Here is a 26,971-nt window from a genome sequence, read left to right on the forward strand (position 1 = left end):
AACTGATATTGTATTCACAATAGAACATAGACAACATATCAAATGTTGAAAGTGAAACATTTTGAAATTTCATGCCAAATATTGGGTCATTTGAAATTTCATGACAGCAACACATCTCAAAAAAGTTGGGACAGGGGCAATAAGAGGCTGGAAAAGTTAAGGGTACAAAAAAAGGAACAGCTGGAGGACCAAATTGCAACTCATTAGGTCAATTGGCAATAGGCCATTAACATGACTGGGTATAAAAAGAGCATCTTGGAATGGCAGTGGCTCTCAGAAGTAAAGATGGGAAGAGGATCACCAATCCCCCTAATTCTGCGCCGACAAATTGTGAAGCAATATCAGAAAGGAGTTCGACAGTGTAAAATTGCAAAGAGTTTGAACATATCATCATCTACAGTGCATAATATCATCAAAAGATTCAGAGAATCTGGAAGGATCTCTGTGCGTAAGGGTCAAGGCCGGAAAACCATACTGGGTGCCCGTGATCTTCGGGCCGTTAGACGACACTGCATCACATACAGGCATGCTTCTGTATTGGAAATCACAAAATGAGCTCAGGAATATTTCCAGAGAACATTATCTGTGAACACAATTCACTGTGTCATCCGCCGTTGCCAGCTAAAACTCTATAGTTAAAAGAAGAAGCCGTATCTAAACATGATCCAGAAGTGCAGACATCTTCTCTGGGCCAAGGCTCATTTAAAATGGACTGTGGCAAAGTGGAAAACTGTTCTGTGGTCAGATGAATCAAAATTTGAAGTTCTTTATGGAAATCAGGGACGCTGTGTCATTCGGACTAAAGAGGAGAAGGACGAGCCAAGTTGTTATCAGTGCTCAGTTCAGAAGCCTGCATCTCTGATGGTATGGGGTTGCATTAGTGCATGTGGCATGGGCAGCTTACACATCTGGAAAGACACCATCAATGCTGAAAGGTATATCCAGGTTCTAGAGCAACATATGCTCCCATGCAGACAACGTCTCTTTCAGGGAAGACCTTGCATTTTCCAACATGACAATGCCAAACCACATACTGCATCAATTACAGCATCATGGCTGTGTAGAAGAAGGGTCCGGGTACTGAACTGGCCAGCCTGCAGTCCAGATCTTTCATCCATAGAAAACATTTGGCGCATCATAAAACGGAAGATACGACAAAAAAGACCTAAGACAGTTGAGCAACTAGAATCCTACATTAGAAAGAATGGGTTAACATTCCTATCCCTAAACTTGAGCAACTTGTCTCCTCAGTCTCCAGACGTTTACAGACTGTTGTAAACAGAAAAGGGGATGTCTCACAGTGGTAAACATGGCCTTGTCCCAACTTTTTTGAAATGTGTTGTTGTCATAGCCCTGTGATGACCTGGCGACTCGTCCAGGGTGTACCCCGCCTTTCGCCCGTAGTCATCTGGGATAGGCTCCAGGTTGCCTGCGACCCTGTAGAAGGATAAAGCGGCTAGAGATAATGAATGAATGAATGAATGAATGAATGTTGTTGTCATGAAATTTAAAATCACCTAATTTTTCTTTTTAAATGATCCATTTTCTCAGTTTAAACATTTGATATGTCATCTATGTTCTATTCTGAATAAAATATGGAATTTTGAAACTTCCACATCATTGCATTCCACTTTTATTTACAATTTGTACTTTGTCCCAACTTTTTTGGAATTGGGGTTGTATATATATATATATATATATATATATATATATATATATATATATATATATATATATATATATATACACACTATCATTCAAAAGTTTGGGGTCACCCAGACAATTTTGTGTTTTCCATGAAAAGTCACACTTTTATTTACCACCATAAGTTGTAAAATGAATAGAAAATATAGTTGTGGCAGCGGGGGCGTGGTCAAGCACCAGTCTGTGACAGGAGGGCGGAGCCAGGGAAGGTGAGTGGCAGAATCACTACACCTGACGGTAATTAACCTGTGTTTGTGTGTCTTCCCAGTAGCCACGCCCTATTTAAGGAGGCAGAGGGAGAGCAGAGGAGAGCTCTTCCCGGGACAAGAACACAGCGTGTGTGTGTCTATTTACCAGAATAAAGCTGTGTTGTTATACTGAAAAGTCTGGCAATACAAGCCTATTTGTACCTGAAGCTTTGTCCTGCCGTCCTCTGTGCTCCACCCACACCTCAGAGAGCTCTACAATAGTCAAGACATTTTTCTGGCCATTTTGAGCATTTAATCAACCCCACAAATATGATGCTCCAGAAACTCAATCTGCTCAAAGGAAGGTCAGTTTTATAGCTTCTCTAAAGAGCTAAACTGTTTTCAGCTGTGCTAACATGATTGTACAAGGGTTTTCTAATCATCCATTAGCCTTCTGAGGCAATGAGCAAACACATTGTACCATTCGAACACTGGAGTGATAGTTGCTGGAAATGGGCCTCTATACACCTATGTAGATATTGCACCAAAAACCAGACATTTGCAGCTAGAATAGTCATTTACCACATTAGCAATGTACAGAGTGTATTTCTGATTAGTTTAAACTGATCTTCATTGAAAAGAACAGTGCTTTTCTTTCAAAAATAAGGAAATTTCAAAGTGACCCCAAACTTTTGAACGGTAGTGTGTGTGTGTGTGTGTGTGTGTGTGTATATATATATATATATATATATATATATATATATATATATATATATATATATTTATATTTATTTATTTATTTATTTTTTGAGTGGTTTTGTGTGATTCAAGCACATAAAAATACATTTTAGAGTTTATTAAATTAAAGTTACTTTCAAAATGAAGAAAAATTAGATTAATTGAAAAAGGAGCACTGATTTTGAAGAGATTCATAATTGCTTCTCTTTGAGGCAATCTCATGTGTGTATTTGAATTTCCTGTGTCCTTCAATCAGTTGGGTTATTTCACTGACACATTCAGATACAAGGAATCGATTGACATTTTGCGAAACAATTGGAGAATTTCTTGGTTTGGACAACATTTCCCTCAACAGAAAAAGTCAAGTCAAGTTTATTTGTATAGCGCTTTTAACAATAAACATTGTCGCAAAGCAGCTTTCCAGAATTTGAATGACTTAAAACATGAGCTAATTTTGTCCCTAATCTATCCCCAGTGAGCAAGCCTGTGGCGACGGTGGCAAGGAAAAACTCCCTCAGACGACATGAGGAAGAAACCTCGAGAGGAACCAGACTCAAAAGGGAACCCATCCACATTTGGGCAACAACAGACAGCATGACTATAACATTAACAGTTTTAACATGAAGACAGTTTCGTTGATGTTGTAACTCTTCACTGATGGAAACTTGAGTGCAAAACTGTTCATGACAACTGCAGTCCTAAAGTTAGCAAGTCAACTGTAGTCCTCAGCCATAAAAGCATTACTGTAAGAGTCCAGAGCATCCTCCAGGTGTAACCCTCAACTGTCCTCATGGGGCCGTCCTCCACAGGAGCGATGCAATAAAACTCCAACCAGACACAGGGCACCAGGATGGATCAAGTAGGTCCGAGAGGCAGAAGAGGCCAGCATCTCAATCCCAGGACCAACATGTAACTCAGAGGGACAGATTTGGGGGGTAGGGAGCGAGAGAGAAAAAACACAGGTTGTTAGGTATGCCCTAAAAATGACACAAGTATTAATTCTGTGTGGTAGGCTCACAGAGACGAAAGTCTTGAGATCAGGCATAATACACAACAATGGCATGTTAATATGGTTAAAAAATATCATGACCTGCTCTGGCTGGATGCTTGATTGGGTGATGGGAGCACACTCCTCAGCAATGATGGGATGCAGACGGGACCCTTAGGGCTGGCCAAGACAATTCAGTTACATTTCACCGGGTCTGGGACATGTGACAGAATGTCTGATGGCTGATTCCCTGCTGGCTATGATAGCCAGTCGAGGTCTCCACCCTCTCCACCAAAAGATTTCCTGTTGACTCCATGTAACTCAGAGGGACAGATTTTTTTTGGGGGGGAGAGGGAAAGCAAACACGGGTTGTTAGGTATGCCCATTGTCACCTGAATAAGTAGGAACAGTATACATATTGCACTGAGTACAAGCAGGGACTCCGGCAACTAACTATGACAGCATAACTAAAAGGGGAGAGCCAGAAGGTACAGTAACACAGGCATGAGGGAGCCCCGGGACATAAAGCGGCCAGCCACTACACCATCAACAAACTCGAGTGAGCAAGCGAGTGGGGACTGACAGTATCCATCCATCCCAGTTTACCAAAACACTCTATGTCTGAGGACCCTCTAAATCTACACCTTTACCTCATAAACACCATTAACAAAAGGCTTGACGAAACAGATATGTTTTCAGCCTAGACTTAAACACTGAGACTGTGTCTGATTCCTGAACATTACTTGGAAGGCTGTTCCATAACTGTGGAACTTTGTAAGAAAAGGCTCTTCCCCCTGATGTAGCCTTCACTATACGAGGTACCAGCAGATAGCCTGCACCTTTTGATCTAAATAGGAGTGGTGGGTCACAGAGGACCAGAAGTTCACTCAGGTACTGTGGTGCAAGACCATTTAGTGCTTTAAAGGTCAATAGTAGTATTTTATAATCAATATGAAATTTGATTGGGAGCCAGTGCAGTGTGGATAAGACAGGCGTGATGTGGTCATATTTTCTAGTTCTAGTAAGGACTCTTGCTGCTGTATTTTGAACTAACTGGAGCTTGTTTATGCACTTATTGGAACATCCAGACAGTAAGGCATTACAATAATCCAACCTGGAGGTAAGGAAAGCATGAACTAGTTTTTCCACATCATGTAATGACATTAAATTTCTTATTTATATTTCTGAGATGAAAGAAAGCTATCCGGGTGATGTTATCAATATGAGTTTCGAATGAAAGACTGGGGTCATTAATCACTCCGAGGTCTTTTACTGCTGCACGTGAAGAAACAGAAGGCCATACAGAGTCACTGTGTAATCAGAAAACTTACTTCTAGCTGCATGTGGTCCTAGTACAAGTATTTCAGTCTTGTCAGAGTTAAGCAGAAGGAAATTAATAAGCATTCAGTGTCTAATGTCCTTAACACATTCCTCAATTCTATAAAGCTGGTGTCTCTCATCAGGTTTTGCAGAAACATACAGTGGGGCAAAAAAGTATTTAGTCAGTGACCAATTGTGCAAGTTCTCCCACTTAAAAAGATGAGAGAGGCCTGTAATTTTCATCATAGGTACACTTCAACTATGAGAGACAAAATGAGAAAAAAAAATCCAGAAAATCACATTGTCTGATTTTTAAAGAGTTTATTTGCAAATTATGGTGGAAAATAAGGATTTGGTCAATAACAAAAGTTCATCTCAATACTTTGTTATATACTCTTTGTTGGCAATGACAGAGGTCAAACGTTTTCTGTAAGTCTTCACAAGGTTTTCACACACTGTTGCTGGTATTTTGGCCCATTCCTCCATGCAGCTCTCCTCTAGAGCAGTGATGTTTTGGGGCTGTCGCTGGGCAACACGGACTTTCAACTCCCTCCAAAGATTTTCTATGGGGTTGAGATCTGGAGACTGGCTAGGCCACTCCAGGACCTTGAAATGCTTCTTACGAAGCCACTCCTTCGTTGCCCGGGCGGTGTGTTTGGGATCATTGTCATGCTGAAAGACCCAGCCACGTTTCATCTTCAATGCCCTTGCTGATGGAAGGAGGTTTTCACTCAAAATCTCACGATACATGGCCCCATTCATTCTTTCCTTTACACGGATCAGTCGTCCTGGTCCCTTTGCAGAAAAACAGCCCCAGAGCATGATGTTTCCACCCCCATGCTTCACAGTAGGTATGGTGTTCTTTGGATGCAACTCAGCATTCTTTCTCCTCCAAACACGTCAAGTTGAGTTTTTACCAAAAAGTTCTATTTTGGTTTCATCTGACCATATGACATTCTCCCAATCCTCTTCTGGATCATCCAAATGCTCTCTATCAAACTTCAGATGGGCCTGGACATGTACTGGCTTAAGCAGGGGGACACGTCTGGCACTGCAGAATTTGAGTCCCTGGCGGCATAGTGTGTACTGATGGTAGCCTTTGTTACTTTAGTCCCAGCTCTCTGCAGGTCATTCACTAGGTCCCCCCGTGTGGTTCTGGGATTTTTGCTCACTGTTCTTGTGATCATTTTGACCCCACGGGGTGAGATCTTGCGTGGAGCCCCAGATCGAGGGAGATTATCAGTGGTCTTGTACGTCTTCCATTTTCTAATAATTGCTCCCACAGTTGATTTCTTCACACCAAGCTGCTTACCTATTGCAGATTCAGTCTTCCCATCCTGGTGCAGGTCTACAATTTTGTTTCTGGTGTCCTTTGACAGCTCTTTGGTCTTGGCCATAGTGGAGTTTGGAGTGTGACTGTTTGAGGTTGTGGACAGGTGTCTTTTATACTGATAACAACTTCAAACAGGTGCCATTAATACAGGTAATGAGTGGAGGACAGAGGAGCCTCTTAAAGAAGTTGTTACAGGTCTGTGAGAGCCAGAAATCTTGCTTGTTTGTAGGTGACCAAATACTTATTTTACCAAGGAATTTACCAATTAATTCATTAAAAATCCTACAATGTGATTTCCTGGATTCTTTCCCCCCATTCTGTCTCTCATAGTTGAAGTGTACCTATGATGAAAATTACAGGCCTCTCTCATCTTTTTAAGTGGGAGAACTTGCACAATTGGTGGCTGACTAAATACTTTTTTGCCCCACTGTACAACTGTGTGTCATCAGCATATCAGTGGAAACTAATACAATGTTTACGAATAATATCACCCAGAGGTAACATATATAGAGAAAAAAGCAGTGGACCCAAGATAGAACCTTGTGGAACACCAAACTTTACCTCAGTACATCTAGAAATATCACCATTTATATCAACATACTGATAACGATCAGTTAAATAAGACCTGAGCCAGGAGAGGGCTGTTCCCTTAACTCCCACAACATTTTCTAGTCTATCCAGAAGAATGGAATGATCAATGGTATCAAATGCTGCACTAAGGTCAAGCAACACAAGTAGCGAGACACAGCCCTGATCAGATGCCAACAGTAGGTCATTTACTACTTTAACCAGTGCTGTCTCTGTGCTATGATGAGGTCTAAATCCTGACTGATACATTTCATGGATGTTATTCCTATGTAAATATGAGCATAACTGCTGTGCCACAGCTTTTTCAAGGATCTTGGAGATAAAGGGGAGGTTTGATATTGGCCAATAATTGGACAGCTGACAGGGATCAAGGTCAGGTTTTTTTTTTAATCAGGGTTTTGATAACTGCTAGTTTAAAGGATTTGGGTACATAGCCAATCATAAGAGAATAATTTATTATTTTTAGAAGTGGTTCAATTACTTCAGGTATTATCTGTTTGAATAGACGTGTAGGTAAGGGATCTAGTACGCAAGTTGAGGCTTTTGATGCCAAGATTAATGAAAGTAATTCAGTTTCTTTAAGGGGAGAAAACATTCTAACTGATTATCTGATACAGTTATATATAGTTAACTACAAGGTCACTTTCATTGTCTGACCTTAAATTAGTAGTTTGAATTTTTTGTCAGATTTTCTCAATTTTGTCATTAAAAAAATTCTTGAAGTCATTGCTACTACATACTGCACGTGTGCAGGTGTCTATAGTGGACTTATTCCTGGTTAATTTTGCTACAGTATTAAATAGGAATCTAGAATTATTTTTGTTATCTTCTATTAGGGAGGAGAGATATGTTGATCTCGCAGCACTAAGAGCTTTTCTATACTTCAGGAAGCTCTCCTTCCATGCTAATTTGAACACTATCAATTTTGTTTGACGCCATTTACGTTCCAATTTTCTAGTGGTCTGTTTTAATGTGCGAGTGTCATCATTATACCAGGGTGCTAATTTTTTTGTCTCTGACCATTTTCCTTTTTAGAGGAGCTACATTATCTAAGGTATGGCGGAATGTTGACTCTAAGCATTCTGTTGCCTGATCAAGTTCTGCAGGGGCTGACAGTGACCCAATCAAAGTTGATAACTCTGGGAGATCATTTATAAAGCTCTGTGCAGTAGTTAGGCTGGTGTATATAACTGTATCCAGGAGGACTCGCTTCATTTAATGTTATATATTCATTTGGCTTAATCCATGTTTCAGTTAAACAAAGTACATTAAACTCCTGATCAGTAATGAGTTCATTAACCATTAGCACTTTAGATGTAAGAGATCTAATATTTAATAGCCCCACCTTTAGATCAAAGGTGCTGGCAGCAGCTGTACAGTCAGTATGATCTAATTTTATATTGATTAGGTTACTGGAGCAAACTCTCTGAAAATTTCTACCTTTTTGTTAGAAAAGATTTCTCTTGTCCTGAAAACAATACAACCTGTAAAGGATGAAACTGGCCAGCAACGGCATCACCTTGGCGTTATTAGCACTATACTCTAACCAACTGAACAAGACAAATGTGCATATGGATGCTGAGGTACTCCACTAAATAGTGATGAGGTGGTGACTTTCCCTTGAACAGATGTCTTTTCTCTTGATTATTGTTTTGAAGCCCTCAGTTTGACCCACTCACATATTTACACAGGGGGATGAAAATTCCAACATCCAGTCTGAAAAACTTGTTCAACCTATTGAGCAACATCAGCTTGGATAGCTTTTACAATGTGAAAGAACAATGCATACCTACCTTTCCTTCTTCACCATGGTGGTCCCAAAGCCACCATGTGCTCTGAAGAACCACTTCTCTCCAACCTCGTCCCAATTGCTCTCACTTAACAATGAAACAACATCTGCTTCCTCGTCGTCGTCGATCGTGTAATTTCCATCATATAGGAATTGCTATGTTAAGCAGCCAGATGGTCGTGTCTTGGTCCAACAATACCAGGCCTCTATGGCCATGTGGGGCACCAAAGGTCGGGCACTCATTGATGATGTGCGAGACCGTCTGGCTAGCCCCACATTGGCAGGCATCTGAGGGGCTTGCTCCTGTCATCTTCAGGAAGGACTTGGTCCTCCCCCAGCCTGTTCGGAGGTGGTTGAGCCGAACCCATGCCTTCCATGGGAGGGTATGTCCAGGTGGTATTAGAGAAGGGGTGCTGATGAAGGAGTGCAGGTTGGTGTTTAAGTCCTTCCATTCATCACTCCATCTCCTTTCCATCCATGTGTTGGAGGCAGGGCCAGACCTTGTAAGCTTGGCAGCTCCAGTGGCGAAATGTTGCCTTGAGATCCATTGGAGTGTGTCCTGTGGTGCTGGGATGATGCTACTTCCGCCAGGTTGAATTGCCTTCTCTGTGAGTTTGAGGCTCTGAAAGTCGCGCCTTATTTTTGATGGATGGATTCCGGATAGTACGGGTAGCATCTCTGTTGGAGTTAGCTTCAGAGTGCCAGAGATTATACACATTGCTTCATTGAGGACAACATCGACTGATTTAGTGTGGATACTATGAGACCAGGCTGCTGCAGCATATTCGGCAGTAGAGTACACAAGTGCGAGGACTGATGTGCACAATGTCATGAAACTGGCTCCCCACTCTAGGCCACAGAGTTTCCTTATTAGGTTGACACGCTTGGATGTTTTGTTGGCAACGTTCTTTAAGTGAGGCCCAAATGTTAAGCTGCGGTCAAGTGTGACGCCCAGGTAAACAGGTACAGGGTCGAATCTTAGCTTCTTGCCCTCCATTCTCACTTCAAGCTCCGTTTTGGCAAGTCGAGTCGACAGGTGGTAGATCGAACAGACAGTCTTTGACTCACTTACTTTCAAATGCCAAAGATGAAAATAGCTGCAGAGAATAGATAAATCTGCCTCTAGAATGGTCTGGATCTCCTCGTATGTTTTGGCTTGGGCTGCAATTGCACTGTCATCTGCATATAGGTACTTAGTTTGCCGAGGTGGTGGGGTAGTCCATGATGTAGATGTTGAAGAGGATGGGAGCAAGTACGGATCCCTGTGGTAAGCCGTTTCGGAGCTGGCGATTTCTGCTTTGCTCCCTGCTTGAGGTGGTGACATAGAAGGATTGGTTCTGGAGCATGAGCATAATGAGCTTCACATCAGGGATCATTTGTAGGCGCTTCAGATAGAGGCCACGATGCCACTTGGTGTCGTAGGCGGCTGTTAGATCTATGTATACAACTCCAACTTTTTCTTTCTTCTGAAAGGCACCTTCTATGTCATTTACAAGGCAAACTATTTGGTCTGTTGTGGATCTACCTTTACGAAAACCTGCCTGGGCTTGTGGAAGATTTATTTCCACAATGTCATTGATGCGTGCCAGGATTACCCTCTCCATCAGCTTGTATGGTATACAAAGCAGTGAGATTGGCCTGAAGCTCTTGGGATCTTTGGCAGGTTTCTTAGGTTTGAGGATAGCAACCACATTGGCCTTGCACCAGATAGCAGGGATGGTCAGGGTTGACAGGCAGTTTGAGAGGAACAGGCATAGCCAGTTAAGGGCGTTGAACCCCAAGTGCTTGAGGAATTCTGTGTGGACCAGGTCTATTCCAGGAATTTTGCCATTTTTCAGGCACAGGATAGCATCCATGAGTTGTTCTAAAGTTACTGGTCCAGAGAGGCCAGATGAGGCAGGTTGTAATGTAGTGGCTTCTCTTATTTCCCTGTTAACCTCGTAGGTGTGACGCTTGGATTCGGTGCTCTTGCCTCTTCATTTCCCATTTTCCACAGGCACAGATGCGATAGAATTAGCGGTAACAAGGCAAGGCTTGGGTTTGCTGCCTTGTCCTGAAAGGTGGTTGATCATACACCATGCTTTCCGGCTTGAGTGGGTAAAGTCGATTGATATGACCCTTTCCTCCCAGCATGTTTGCCTCTTTTCTCCGAGGATCTGCATTAAATGCTCACTTTTGGATGGTTTCTCCTCAATGCTAGCGGCATTATAGGCTTGGAAGGCTGCCTCGCACTCACTGTCCCAGCAGGGAATATAGCTGTTACATCTGCCCTGGGGAATGGAGGCCTTAGCGGCTGAGTTAAGCATGGATGTGAAAGCCTTGTACTTCTCTGACACTGGTCGAGAGGGGTCTGGGAGCTCAGAGAATAGCAAGTCGGTGAGCGAGGTAAATTTACTCCAATCTGCTTTACAAAAATTCCATCTCTTTTTCCCGAGAATATTGACCTTCATCCCTACTTTGGTACTGATTATAATTGGGCAGTGCCCAGATCATGGAAATTTATCCAGTACAGATCTTTTACATGAGCTCGCCAATGAGTTTGAGACAAAACATAGATTGGGGTTTGTCCAGGTCTTGTGTTGACCAGATAAAAACAACTTGCCGTCATTGGTGTCGTAGAGCAGGTAGAGGTCCGATGCTTCGGCCCATTGGGCAATCATCTCTCCATTAGTATTGGAATCCAGGTAGCCCCATAGGGTGTTTCTGCTGTTGAAATCGCCGCAAGCAATAGTTGTAGAAGTAACTGAAGGGAGGTGATGAATGCAGACTATTTCAAGCGGGGGCTTGTATATATTTACTACAGACACATCTCCGATGGTGACACAGATCCACTGTATTCGATTGTCCTCTGGCAATCTTTGAATAGATGTTACATGGGTACCCTCGCGTGCATATGTTGCTAGTCAGTGATGTTTGCTTGGTATAAAGGCTATGGTATTATAGCCTTCGATGTTAAAGTTCTCTTTTGCAATGGCATGGGTCTCTTGCAGGAGTATAACGCTGATGTTATTTTTATCTGCAAAGTGGCGGATGAGGTCTCTTTTAGTTCTTGTTAGTCCTTCAGCATTCAGCTGTAGGATACTGATATTGCTGATTGTCATAACTTCAAGTATGTATAGCTTCCTTGATCTGGAAATTGAGTTGCTGAGATTAGCCAACCTAAGTGATTACTAGGATCACCACGTAGAGGTTCTCAGCTTGATCTGCTTCCTGAAACGTGCATCAAAAAATGAGAAGCAGGCCAAGGATCCCATGCCAGGAAATTAGGTAGTTTTAAAAGATTGACACCTTGAAGATCATCTACTTAAATCTTCTTATCCATGGGATTCAAAGACACTCACCCAGAATCAATAATGGCTTCTGGCCAACTGTTGATTTCAAAAAAAAAAATTGCTTCCTCAGAAATGGTCCCAGAAAGAAACAACATTGGCGGTAACCACAGTTCAGGAACCTGTTTGATGCCTACTTTTTTTGTGAAGCAGCAAACATTTGTGTGCAATCAGTTGAGTTGTTTCAATGGCACATTCAGACACAAGGAATTGATTGACATTTTGTGAAACAACTGGGGAATCTCTTGTTTTGGACAACACTTTCCTCAACAGAAAAAGGCTTCTCCTGTCCTGAAAACAACACAACCAAGAAAGGATGGAACTGGCCAGTACAGGGATGCTTTTATGGCTGAGGACTACAGTTGACTTGCTAACTATAAGCACCTGTATTGCACCTTGGAAAAATTGACGCATGTGACGACCAATAATTGCACATTGTTGAAGACAAATTAAGTACTGACCATGTAAACAGAGTTTTGAGATGTGTCGGTACATGTGGAAACAGTAAATATGTAAATGTGTTGGTGATATGTAGTTGTAAACAGAGTCTTGAGATATGTTGGTGAGATGTAAATGGAGTCTTGTGATATCTTGATAAACATGTGATGTTGGATATGGAGTGCTCAATCTCCTTTTGGAATGACAACCAGTCAGCTTTCCATAGGTTAAACCTTCTACAGATAGGGATGGTTGTTGCTTGGAGCGCAGATCTGACTGTGATGGCAATTGGTCGGTGCTGAGTATGAGGGATGGGATCCAGGACTTCCTTCACACTTCTGGAAGCGATTTTGCTGCTCACACAGGCAAGGTCTGGGTAATATCCCTGTTTCCATCTGGCGCTGTGGAAATACTTGGGTAGTTTGGCATTGTGGATTAGTGTCAGGTGTTTAGACTCAAGCCAGGTTTCAAATCCATCTTGGTTGTTGGTCTCATAACCCCATGATCCGCTGTGGGCATTGAAGTTGCTGATGTGGAATCTCCTTTTGCATCTTTCTGGTAGTTCTGTGTGAATAAAGGGGGTTGGGGTGGATTGTACACAGATGTAACAGAGACGTTTGGGAGGGCAACTGTGATGGTTTCCATGTGCCCCTCCATGGTGTGGGTACAGACTTCCTCAATCCTGAGGTTTGGTCAGCTGAAAACAGCTGATCCGTACTGTCTGTGTCGGATCTCTGCAACCAGTTTCATTCCAGGGATGACAGGTCAATGTTGTGCAGGGCTGATGTGGGTTTCCTGCATGCACAGTATGTCAAAACAGTTGGCCATTGTTGCCAGTATGTCTGCCTTGCACCTGGAGAAACCTTTGATGTTGACTGAGATGATTGACAGTGCAGGCCCGGTGAGGGGCAGGTGCTTGTGGCGCTGTCAGGATTTAGCATGTGTCTTCATCATTTGATTGTGTGGGTACAGTAAGTATACATAGATTGGCCTACTGGCAGTATCAGATTAAAAAGTCCTGGTGAGTCCTTCCATCTCATTCAGCCAGCGTTTCCCAGGCTGCACCACGGGGAGGTTTCTGTATCCGCAGCCCAATTCAGAACTGGACAAGCACCTCCATGATTCCCTGTGGCTAGCTTCCTTGTTGTATTTGGTCAACATATTTGACAGACTGGATAGTTTGAATCTGTCTTTACAAGGCCGAGATTCTAATATATTGGTCCTTGCTGACAAAGTGGATGCTTTCATCCAAAAACTTGTCCTCTGGCATGACTGCATAATTGTCTGAAATTGTGACATTTCCCAGCCTCACAGACTTCATCACTGAGGCATGCGGCAGTGATTTCTCCTCTATTTTTCAATCAGCTGCAGATCACCTGTCTGGGCTTAAAGTGCATATCACGGGTAAATTCAGGAGCAAGATCAATGTAATTCTCCTATTTTATATTAAACTTTGGTCAAATATCTGTAACGTTCTGCATTCTCTGCAATTTTTTTACCTTGCACAATACCAGAAAAATTCAGTTGAAATCAAGCCATTTGAGGCAAATTGGTCCGCCTCTGAAAAAACTTGCGATTTGAATTTCCTGGCAAACACTGATTTTCATGACGTCATCTGTGGGACGCCTCCCTCTGAATCCTATGTCAGTGTTGGTTTGTTTATGAAAAAACGACCTGGTGGTGTTAGGACTAGGACTGTTTTGGCCTCTAGAGGCCGCTGTTATTTCCTTTTCGTGTCATGTTTATTTTGGCCTCTAGAGGCCGCCACTGTTCCTGTGTTTTGTATTTGTGTTAATTGCCTGTTTAGTCCTGAATATCTTCACCTGTGTTCAATTTAGTTTGTGTATTTATACCCCCTGAGTTCAGTCCTCTTGTCACGGAGTCTTTGTGCTGTTATGTTTATCTCCAGTTTCCTTTGTACCGGTTTCTTTATTTTGCATTTTGCTTTTCTTTTGAACCTAGTATTTACTGCGTTTTTTGGATCTTCTGAGCTTTGGTATTTTTGCCTTTTCTTTTCTGTTTTTTGGCTTTTCTTTTGTACTTTTGGATTTTTTTAATTTTTTTCCCTTATATCTTCTGAGCGTTTTTGTATTTTTACTTTTTGGATATTTTTTGTACATATTGTAAATAAACCTTTTTGATACTTTTTCTACTTCTGCCTCACGCCTCTGCATTTGAGTCATCCCCTGGTGGCCTAGTGGGGGTTTGCTGGATTATCACACCAACAAACCAGGTTCGAATCCCAGCAAAACCCTAACAGAAAGACTCCGTCATGACCGACTCAGCAGAGGCTGCTTCAACTGTCTACCTGGCCAACCTTCGGGGAGTTACGGCAGCTCCGACACGCTTCGGAGCGACCATGGACGCTCATGGACGTACGCTCACCAGCCAACGTGAGGCCCTTGCTCGCCACGAGGAACTGCTTCAGCAAATCGGGAAAACCCTGGCACAGCTGACATCTCTGCCTGCATCTCCAGCTCCTACTCCTGTGCCTCCTGCCATGCTGCCTTCTTCACCTTGTGAACCCAGCCTTCCTGCACCACAGAGGTATGGTGGCAAGCACAGTGAGTGCTGAGAGTTCCTTACCCAGTGTCAACTCACCTTTGAGCTTCAGCCTACCACCTACACTACGGATTGCCGCAAGATTGCCTTTGTGATCACCTTATTAGCTGGTAAGGCGCGAGCCTGGGCTACTGCTATCTGGCAAAGACAGGGACCTGAGTGCCTTGATTTCCAGCTGTCTTCTGAAGAGATGCTTCGGGTCTTCGATCAGGCGGACATCAGTACCGACGCAGCCCGAAAGCTCATGTCCATCCAGCAAGGAGGAAGCGTTGCAGATTACGCCATCTCGTTCCGAACACTCGCAGCAGTAAGTGGATGGAACGAGACTGCCCTGGTGTCAGCCTTCCACCATGGTCTGTCTGACCCCATCAAGGATGGTCTGGCCTCTATTGGATGCCCAAGTGACCTCAAAACCCTCATCTCACATGCTATTCATCTGGACAACAGGATGAGAGAACGCCACCAAGCCTTGAGCCCCCCCCAGCCTCCCTACCTCTACCTGGAAACCGTCTACCTCCTTCAGTGCCTGTCCAGAACCCATGCAAGTGGGTTGTACTCGCCTCTCCGCATCTGAGAGGGAGCGCAGAAGGAGGGACAAGTGCTGCATCTACTGTGCCAAGCCTGGTCACTTCCGAGCATCATGTCCCAAACTCTTGGGAAAAGGACCGCCCCGTCCAGCCGAGGGAGGGTTGTGACGGGGCCTACCCTCTCTCCCGGACTCCCTGGCCAAGGAATCTACATCCTGGTCTCCATCTCCTGGGGTGAGTCTGTCCACTCTTGTCAAGCTTTGTTAGACTCAGGGGCGGCTGGGAACTTTATGGATATTCACTTCGCCCAAAGCATCAATATTCCGACTGCACCTCTTGAAGTCCCACTGTCCGTGTCTGCCCTCGATGGCCAAGTGTTAGGTGATGGAAGAGTCACCCAAGTTACTTCCCCAGTCTTCTTCCAGTCTCAAGGTTACAAGGAAGAAATATCCCTGCACCTGATTCCTTCACCTGAGTTCCCAGTTATTCTAGGCCTTCCTTGGCTTACTTGCCACAACCCTCGCATAGACTGGGTAACAAGCCAGGTTGTGGAATGGGGCCCTGCATGCCATGCCTCTTGTCTGCTCTCTAGCTCTCCTGTGTCTCCTGCCGAGCCCCCTGATCTCACCGAGTTATCTCAAGTTCCCACAGAGTACTGGGATCTCAAGGAGGTATTCAGCAAGAGCAGGGCCGCCGTTCTTCCTCCGCACCGGGCCTACGACTGTGCCATCGACTTGCTCCCTGGGACTACCCCTCCTCGTGGCAGACTGTTTTCCCTCTCTCAGCCAGAACGCAAGGCCATGGAGGAATACCTCAAAGATGCCCTGGTCTCTGGGTTCATTCGACCCTCCACCTCACCTGCTGGTGCCGGCTTCTTCTTTGTCGGCAAGAAGGATGGGGGGCTCCGACCATGTATTGACTACAGGGGCCTGAACAAGATCACTGTGTGCAACCGATATCCCCTTCCGGTGATGTCCACTGCTTTCGACCTGCTCCAAGGCGCCACAGTCTTCACCAAGTTGGACCTACGGAACACATACCACCTCATCCGTATCCGACAGGGAGACGAGTGGAAGACTGCCTTTAACACCCCGTCTGGGCACTACGAATACCAGGTGATGCCCTTCGGACTCACCAACGCACCAGCTGTTTTTCAGGCCCTAATCAACGATGTCTTAAGGGACATGATTAACCTGTACGTTTTTGTCTACCTCGACGACATCCTTATCTTTTCCAAGACCGTGCAGGAGCACTGCCACCATGTCCGCCAGGTTCTCCAGAGGCTGCTACAGAACAATCTGTTTGCCAAGGCCCAGAAATGTGAATTTCATGTTCCCGAGTTCTCCTTTCTGGGATTTATTGTATGGACAGGCCAACTCCAAATGGACCCTGCCAAGATCCTGGCCGTCCGGGACTGGCCTACTCCCAAGTCCGTTAAAGAGGTTCAGCGGTTCTTAGGATTCGTTAACTTCTACCGCAAGTTCATCAGGAACTTCAGTTCTGTAGCAGCACCCATGTCAGACCTCACCAAAGGGACTGGTGGATCTTATGGCTGGTCTCCTCAGGTGGAAAAGGCGTTCAAAGACCTCAAGGACTGCTTCTGCACGGCACCCATTCTGGTCCTCCCGGACACCTCCCAACCATTCATCGTGGAGGTGGACGCCTCGGACAGTGGTGTCGGCGCGGTGCTCTCTCAACGTTCGGAAGGAAAGCTGCACCCCTGCGCTTACTTCTCCCACCGCCTGAGTCCTGCGGAGTCCCGGTACGATGTGGGGGATCGAGAAATGCTAGCGGTCAAACTGGCCCTTGAGGAGTGGAGGCACTGGCTGGAGGGAGCGCAACATCCATTCCTGGTTTGGACTGACCACAAGAACCTGGAGTACCTCCAGCAAGCCAAGAGACTGAACCCTCGACAGGCTAGGTGGGCCCTGTTTTTCAGTTGGTTTGACTTCACCCTCTCGTACCGCCCCGGCTCCAAGAACACCAAACCTGACGCACTGTCCAGGCTGTTCTCTGCCACTAACAGGGAGAATGAAGTCGGGCCAATTATCCCTGTGTCCAGGATTGTGGCCCCTGTCCACTGGGGTATTGAGGAGGCTGTCCGACGAGCCCAACGCCAGGACCCCGGTCCTGGGACGGGGCCACCGGGCCTCTTGTACGTCCCACATCAAGCCCGGTCCAAGGTTCTCCAGTGGGGTCACTCTTCCCCTCTCACCGCCCACCCGGGAGCTCGGAGGACCCTGGACTTCCTGAAAAGACGCTTCTGGTGGCCTAACTTGGAGAAGGAAATAAGGTCATTTGTCCTGTCCTGTGAGGTTTGCACCAGAACCAAGAACCCATGACAGCATCCCCAGGGTCTCCTGCATCCTCTGACCATTCCCTGGCATCCCTGGTCCCACGTGGCAGTCGACTTCATCACGGGTCTCCCTGAGTCACAAGGTAACACGGTCATTTTGGTCATAGTTGACAGATTCTCCAAGGCCTGCCGCTTCATACCACTGTGCAAACTCCCCTCTGCTCTTGAAACAGCGAAACTTATGTTTAATCATGTCTTCTGAGTCTTTGGTCTTCCACAGGACATTGTTTCAGACCGAGGGCCCCAGTTCTCCTCCCGAGTGTGGCACGGGTTCTGCAAGGTCATCGGAGCCACTGCCAGCCTCTCCTCTGGGTTTCACCCACAGTCCAATGGTCAGATGGAGAGGCTCAACCAGGACCTGGAAACCACCCTGCGAGGCCTGGCTATGGATAACCCGACATCGTGGAGCACCTGGCTGCCATGGGCGGAGTACGCCCACAACACCCTGCAGTCATCGGCCACCAAGCTGTCGCCATTCCAGTGCCAATTCGGGTTCCAGCCACCTCTGTTCCCGGACCAGGAGGAGGACGCGGGGGTGCCCTCGGTCAACCAATATGTGAGACAGTGTCGCAAGACCTGGAGTAAGGTCAGGAAGACCCTCATACAGACCTCCAGAACCAACCAGACTCAGGCCAACCGCCATAGAAGACCTGCACACGCTTTCCGCCCTGGGCAGCGGGTTTGGCTGTCCACTAAGGACCTTCTGCTGCGGGTGGAGAACCGCAAGCTTGCTCCTCGCTACATTGGCCCCTTCAAGGTGGTGCGCAGGGTGAACCCTGTCTCCTACCGGCTCCAGTTGCCCCGGACTCTGAGGATCAACCCCACTTTCCATGTTTCCCTGTTGCGGCCCGTACTGACGTCTACGTATGCCCCTGCCCCTAGGAACCCCCCACCCCCCTGCATCTTCCAGGGGCAGACTGTGTTCGCTGTGCATCGCCTGCTTGACTCCCGCTGGGTCTGCAGTGGGTTGCAATATCTGGTGGACTGGGAGGGCTATGGTCCTGAGGAGTGCTGCTGAGTTCCTGCTCGGGATGTCCTAGATAAAGAACTGTGTCGGGACTTCCATTCGGCCCATCCGGATCGCCCTGGGAATGTCAGGAGATGCTCCTGGGGGGGGGGGTCCTGTTAGGACTAGGACTGTTTTGGCCTCTAGAGGCCACTGTTATTTCCTTTTCGTGTCATGTTTATTTTGGCCTCTAGAGGCCGCCACTGTTCCTGTGTTTTGTGTTTGTGTTAATTGCCTGTTTAGACCTGATTATCTTCACCTGTGTTCAATTTAGTTTGTGTATTTATACCCCCTGAGTTCAGTCCTCTTGTCACGGAGTCTTTGTGCTCTTATGTTTATCTCCAGTTTCCTCTGTACCGTGTTCTTTATTTTGCATTTTGCTTTTCTTTTGAACCTAGTATTTACTGTGTTTTTTGGATCTTCTGAGCTTTGGTATTTTTGCCTTTTCTTTTCTGTTTTTTGGCTTTTGTTTTGTACTTTTGGATTTTTTTTATTTTTTCCCTTATATCTTCTGAGCGTTTTTGTATTGTTACTTTTTGGATATTTTTTGTACATATTGTAAATAAACCTTTTTGATACTTTTTCTACTTCCACCTCACGCCTCTGCATTTGTGTCATCCCCCTGGTGGCCTAGTGGGGGTTTGCTGGATTATCACACCAACGAACCAGGTTCAAATTCCAGCAAAACCCTAATAGGTGGTTTTCTGCAAATTTCTTCAACATTATCGCGTAATTATTAAAATGGTCAACAGATGTATCGTAGGAGGGTGTAGCAACACCAATCTTGATGGGATTAGTACTCATCATTTTCCAAAAGACCAGACAATGAGAGAGAAATGGGAGCACTTGGTCTACACAGGCTGTGCACTGAAACCGTGCAAAGCTCGCGCAGCCTGCTCGTGCTTCTGCAGATAATGTCACGAATCTGGCTCCAGACTCCCTTGGGATTTTTCCAGATGTGTTTTGTTATTTAATTTTTTTCTGCTGTAGACAGATGGCCTTGTGCAAAATTACCCTTCTGGATGAGTGTGTAAAGGGGCATGCTTTCATATCAAAAAACATGAAGTTGGTCCAGAATATGCCCTTTAAGCAGCAGTTAGTTTCTTATTTCAAGGAGGACTACCGGTCATTTTCATGGGTTCGGGACTCATTCGTTTGCACCACAAATGATTTGTCACTGCAAATGCAACAGCAGCTTAATGAGCTATAGAGTGACAGCAAGCTGAAGCACCTTTTTAGCACCTGTTCTCTTACATCCTTCTGGGTAACACTGATGCAGGAGTACCCCCAGCTCTGTGACGTTGCCTTAAAAATTCTCCTACCTTTCGCGTCAACATACTTGTGTGATGCAGGCTTTTCAAAACTGACCACACTCAAAACTAAGTACTGCAATCATGCACAGATTGAGCATGACCTGAGGCTGCATTTAACTAAAATTGAGCCGAGAATTCGAGAACTCTGCCAAACAAAGTAGGCTCATATGTCACACTGAGACATTTGTTAACACTACCTCTGGTACTCTGGTAGAGTGTGTTTGTTCGTTCATGTATTTGTTTGTTAGCAACTTTTCAGAACAAAATGTACAGACGGATTTTCATGAAAATTTTTACGAGATACGTGTCTTGGCCCAATGAAGACCCTAAATTTTGGAGGTGATCCAGAACTGCGTCTGGATCCATAAATTTTTCAAAGGCTATAGGGCAAAATTGAACATTTTCAGTCTCAGACTGTTGTCTAACATTGTAATAATACAATAATACACAACAATAAAAAACAGCCCAATAATAATAATAATAATAATAATAATAATAATAATAATAGCTTATCTATCTTTTTTTTGGGGGGGGGGACTCAAAGTACACTTGCTACAGTCGGGGGTGGGGAGGTGATCAAAGTACGCTTGCTACAGTCAGGGGGGCCCAGATCAAAAATGTTTGAGAACCCCTGTCTAGACTATTCAGTTCTTTATTTTCCAAGTGTCTGGAAAGTGTGAAAACTTTTGTGGGTTTTGTGATGAGTGTTAAATGCAGAGAAACATATTAGTGAACATAAGAAATGTGCTTTAATTATGCAGCTGACAGAAGCTTGCTTTAGCTGGCACAATCTAGCCTGATCTATGTGTAGACCTTTTCTGAACACACTGTGAATGCACTGCTGCTTTTTGGCAGCTGGAAATGACAGCAGACCATCACAGATATCACTCACATGCTGTATATTCACAACTTGTCACTATTTCAAGTATATTTGTAGTTGATACAAGTATTTTAAATGTATTTTATATAAAGCACATCATAATTTCTGTCATTTTAACCAAGGCAGTTTACAATTCTGTATTGTATACTTTTAAATGATGACCGTGCAGAATTATAAATTGTAAAACACAGTTTTGATTCTTCATGATATACATATCCTAGTTAATGTCCTTTACAAACATATGAAGGAACTTACAGCTGCTGTTACACTATTACAGTATTTAAATACTCATATCTGTATTTTAGTGTTGTTTTCAAGTTTTTATTTATTTTTCTATTGATTTTACTCACTACATTTCAAAATTCTATGATGTACATATTTTTTCAAAACTTTACCTCATTTTTCTCTTCTGATCGCTTCAGTCAAATTTTTAGCTTTGTGAAATCATAAGTAAAAGGGTGAAATATTTATATGTACATTTTACATGTGTAAGCAGAGTGTTTATGCTAAATAGCAATATTTTTCTCTCCAAAAAATGCAGCATTATTTCAAATATATGTTGTGAGCTGTATTTTGTATTTGTATCAGAAAATTTGTATTATAACTGCTTATTCCTAGCATGTAAACAAGGTTGTATTGTCAGAATTATTAAAAGGCTAGCTAACATTTGAGAGATTATGCATCTAGCTTCAGTTTGTTAGTTATTGTTACCCAAAATCTCAGGTAACAAGCTTTCTTTATTCTTGCCTTCTTTATTCTTGTACTTCAAGGTAATTTAAGGAATTCTTTTTTTTATTCTTTAACTCAGGGGTTCTCAACCTTTTGCAACCTGGGCCCCACCAAAGCTGGTTCATTGCAGTTGGGGGCCCCTCTTCTCGCCCCGCCCCCATCCCCCCCCAAACACACTCACCCGCAGTGACGCCACCCGACCTACAGCACCTTATATCGACCGATAGATAGATAGATAGATAGATAGATAGATAGATAGATAGATAGATAGATAGATAGATAGCTAGCTAGCTAGCTAGCCCTGGGCTAGATTATTATTATTATTATTATTATTATTAGTAGTAGTAGTAGTAGTAGCAGCAGTAGTAGCATTATCCATTCCATAGAAATACATAGGCCTATTATCATTATTAGGCTATTGTTATAATTGGCAGTAGCACCACATTTCTAATCTGCTTTCGGGCATTATTATAATTATAATTATTATTATTATTATGGCCTATTATCATTACTAAGCTGTTGGCAGTAGTACAAGACTTATGTTCTTTCAGGCATTATTATTATTAGGCCTATTATTATTATTATTATTATTATTGCTGTTGTTGGTTGTTGATATTATTATTATTATTATTATTATTATTATTATTATTATTATTATGCTATTATTATTAATAGGCATTATTATTATTATTATTATTATTATTATTATTATTATTATTATTAGTGTTTTTATTAGGTATTTTATTAGGCTTATCATTAGCTGGCTATTGATATCATTGGGAATTGGGACCAGGCGTGAATTTAGGTTTTACTTTTTACTGTGCCTTTGTGATCTGCATTTGCGTTAATGCGAGACCTGAGCCTGCTTTGCCTTACAAAGATCCTCGATTCTTGGCAAAATGTTTGACAAGCACAGTCTCAAGTCATCCTCAATTTGCGCACGATTGCGATATTTCGTTTTGAGCGCAGTCATTTTTGAAAATCCTGCCTCACACAAGTAGGTCGATGCGAATGGGATGAGCAGTTTCAAGGCTACGTCACACAGTTGCGGGTACTCCTGCATCAATGCTGCCCAGAATGTCGAAAGAGGGCATGAGGTGAAGACTGCCTTAAGTCTACTGTCACTCTTCAGCTCAATAAGCTGTTCCTGCATGTCAACTGGAAGTTCGTCAGCAGTACACACAAATGGATCTCGAACCCACGCAAAAGAGCGATAATCCTCTGTGAAGTATGCCGCAAACTGTTTTCTCATTACCGACAGGTGCTCTGACGCTGCTTGAAAGACAGATGAGAAATCGTGGGAAGTGCCTGCATTACTGATAAAGTCTGCAAGGCTTGGGAACATATCACAGTTCCCCCGACTGATGCGGCCACACACACAAGATTTTATGATAGATTGATGATAGATTTTATAATAGTATTGATTTGTATGTAATAGTCCAATGTCCTGCATTTTGACATGGGTAAATGTGTTGCATCTGCTTAGCTACTATAGCCTGTTAGCCCCAGATTTTTTTTTCCCTCCATACATGAAGCCTACTCGCGACCCCCCTGGAGTACCTCCGCGCCCCACCAGGGGGGCGCGCCCCCCCGGTTGAGAACCACTGCTTTAACTAAAGGATTTTTTTTTAACACAAGACAGCACTTTTACTTGGGTATAAAATTGGTCTACTTCTACCACTTCTGGTCACATGCCTGCCACAGAATGAGAATAAATCAGTTGTGCTATAATAATGAATAATACATGCATACTTACCTTTGGCCCAGGCTCACCAGGGGGTCCTTGTTCACCTTTGTCACCCTGAGATTGCTTTTGACAATATGTTGAATGATTTATCAGTGAATTGGTTCAATATGTTTGATGATTCTGGGGTTGCTTCTTTCTCTATTATTATTATTATTATTATTATTAATTTTTTTATTTGGGCAGGGGGTTGAGAAACAGCACATTGGTGTTTAATTATTTCACCATCTGGCACCTACTTGGTTAAACTAAACAGCAACTGTAATGTGCACAGAGTGTATAAAGCGCTCCATAGTGTTCTTTTTTTCTGCCGTCACTCCCGATGGCATTTTTTTAATATGCCACACAACAAAGCAAAATGCCCATTTCCTCTCCATGTTTTTTGAAAGAGGACAGACATTCTGCTTTGAACTACCCTGAGTCAACAGGAAATGATTCTGTGAATTATGTGTTATGTGTTTTTATGTCTTGTGCTTAAGAACAACACTGTGAAATATGTTAGAAAACCATGAAATCGACTCTGATATTTCCTTGTTCACTTACCAGGATCTTTGATACTAAAACAGCTCTGAGTTGGAAGTCTGAGACATGAGTAACATACTGTGACAACAATTGGTACTTAGGGTGGGCATTATTTAAAGTGCTGATGACACGTTTTTGACATCTTTGGCGATGTTTTATAACATAAAAAGTAATTCCCGATGATCCATATATTAATTCACAAAGGCGCCTATTTTACAAGTTATGATAAAAAACGCAGCTATTTGGGCAAATTTGACAGGGCTGCAGCACCCAGGAGACGGAGGAGGAGGAGGAGCTATATGACGTCAGCGAAAGAACCTTCCTCCTAACTTACCAGTTTATTGTTGATGCGACAGGTGTTCAGTTTGTCATTATTAGTATTATTATTATACATTATATATATATATATATATATATATAAGTTATTATGCCTTCGCGTTGTGTTGCCGGCTTTTGCTCCAAAACCCACAAGGATGGGGTAAGTTTATTCAAGTTTCCCAGAGATCCCGAGCTGCATGCAAAGTGGGTGAAGCAAGTCAGGCGCACTTGTGACAAGTGGGAGCCCTCACCAACATCCGTCCTGTGCTCTGAACACTTCGATTTGGATTGTTTTGACACCCTTCCCAGCTTAAAAGAATCTCTTGGGTATTCAGTTCATCACAAACGTGTGTTACTACCATCAGCAGTGCCTACACAGTGTTGCCAGATTGGGATTTTTCCCACCCAGTTGAGCGGTTTCAAGTGCATTTTGGTGGGTTTTGAGCATATTTTGGGCTGGAAAACGTCAGCAGTATCTGTTGCCAGATACTGTTGAACCAGATATATGTTGAACATATTTTGGGCTGGAAAACTTCAGCAGTATCTGGCAACAGATACTGCTGACGTTTTCCAGCCCAAAATATGCTCAAAACCCACCAAAATGCACTTGAAACCGCTCAACTGGGTGGGAAAAATCCCAATCTGGTAACACTGCCAGTATTCCAGAGGGGGTCTACTAGTAGCTATGCTGGATCCAAAGACAGTCCTCCTGTCAGAACATGTGTTGTGAAATGACATAAGATAAAGGTACGTAGAGCTATAGATTCTACATGATAATCATAAAGTCGGCGTGATATCAGTCATGTATTTGCTTGTGAAAGCTTGCGGCTTTCATGTAACTGCCGCCTAGCAATGAGAGGCAAAGGGTAAAGAGGGTAGGCTATCATAGATTCTATTCGGAAGAGATCAACACAATTCTAGACTCCCAGAAGAGGAAGAGCTAGCACTAGAGAGTTCACCGGCGTTTTCATGTGCCATTTCCATTGAGTAGAACCAGAGTAGAACCATAGGATGTCTATGAGTAGAACAGCCAGTGAACCGCAGCGTGTTCTCCCGCTGACGTCACAACATGGCCGCGAGCCACGGACCCAGTTTTCTTGTGCTGTGCAATTAAAAGTTGGATATTTGCGTAACAACAACTTCTTTTCACGTAATTATAACAGAAATCTAACATGTTTGCCATGTTGTATAGTTTATTTAAGAAATTGCATAGAGTCATGTTCGTGTCATCAGCCCTTTAATTCTGATAATGTCTATGTGCTTGTCTATGTGATAGAAAGACACTGATCAATGCTAAACTAGTGACAGAGCACTGAAAATCAGGCCTCTTATGGACAATTTTTGAGGTCAGGGAATGGTGGGCCAGTGAGCTGCCTTCAGCGAATAAATTTATAGTAAGATAGATAGATGAAGTTTATTGCCTCTGCTGGGAATTTTAGGAAGAAAACTGGATAGAAAAAGCAACAGATGGTTTTGATCTCTGGGTTCTGGGCCCAGTGCACTTCCGGTGCGGCACTGTTCACCTCACACCCGAGATAGGACTCGAACCCACAATCCCTGGCTCATGGAAAACATTGGTGTAAAATAGCTCAGAACTAGCAGAGGATGGTTTTGATCCATCAACATCTGGGTTATGGGCCCAGCACCCTCCTGCTGCGCCACTCTGCTAACCTCACACCCCAAATGCCTGGCTCAAGGAAAACATTGACAGAAAAGACCTCAGAACAAGCAGAGAAAGGTTTCGATCCATCAACTTGTGGGTCCAGCACACTCCCACTACACCACTCTGGTGACCTCACACGGGACACGAACCCACAATGCCTGGCTCATGGAAAACATTGGCATCAAAGACCTCAGAACTAGCAAATGATGGTTTCAATCTCTCAACCTCTGGGTAATGGGCCCAACACACTCTCACTGCACTACCCTGCTGTCCTCACAGTCCATCTGGGACTCAAAGCCACAATTCCTGGTTTAAGAGGCTAGTCCCTTATCCATTGGGGCACCCTACTGAAATAGTACAGTCACTCAGAAACTGCTAGGATTGTTCCTCAGATGTTTCTCATCTCGGCTACAGAATCTTCTTTTATGTGTACTCGATTTGCTCAGTTGAAATACTTTGCTGGGTCTGCACCAAAGTCGAACACTTGCAAAGTCTGGCTTTAATGTCAGCATGTCCTCATTTCATGAATATCAATCATGAATATACGTATACAAGTCAGAGCACTTGTTTAATTACGTTTTATGTCTTTTTATGTCTTGTGCTTAAGAACACCATGGTGAAAAATGTTAGAAAACCATGAAATTGACTCTGATTTTTCCTTATTCACTTTGATACCAAAACAGCTCTGAGTTGTGAGTCTTAGACATGAGTAACATACTGTGACAGCAGTTGGTACTGGGGGTGGGCCTTATTTCATTCCCATAATGTCTATGTTCTTGTCTTCGTGATACAAAGACACTGATCAATGCCAAACTAGTGACAGAACACTGAAACATCAGGCCTCCGTGTGGGCAATTTTCGAGGTCGGGGAACGGTGGGCCAGTGAGCTGCCTTCAGCAAATAAATTTATAGTCAGATAGATAGATGAAGTTTATT

At 43.7% G+C, this 26,971-nt stretch overlaps 2 pseudogenes; one reads left to right on the forward strand and one right to left on the reverse strand.

Moving 5' to 3' along the window:
* The window catches only part of LOC132867726 (histone H2AX-like), a 1,044,434-nt pseudogene that overhangs the window by 323,124 nt on the left and 694,339 nt on the right, over nucleotides 1–26,971 (forward strand).
* The window catches only part of LOC132867717 (uncharacterized), a 1,045,807-nt pseudogene that overhangs the window by 319,975 nt on the left and 698,861 nt on the right, over nucleotides 1–26,971 (reverse strand).

Source organism: Neoarius graeffei, chromosome 19 (assembly GCF_027579695.1).
Source record: "Neoarius graeffei isolate fNeoGra1 chromosome 19, fNeoGra1.pri, whole genome shotgun sequence".
In the NCBI taxonomy this organism is placed as follows: domain Eukaryota; kingdom Metazoa; phylum Chordata; class Actinopteri; order Siluriformes; family Ariidae; genus Neoarius; species Neoarius graeffei.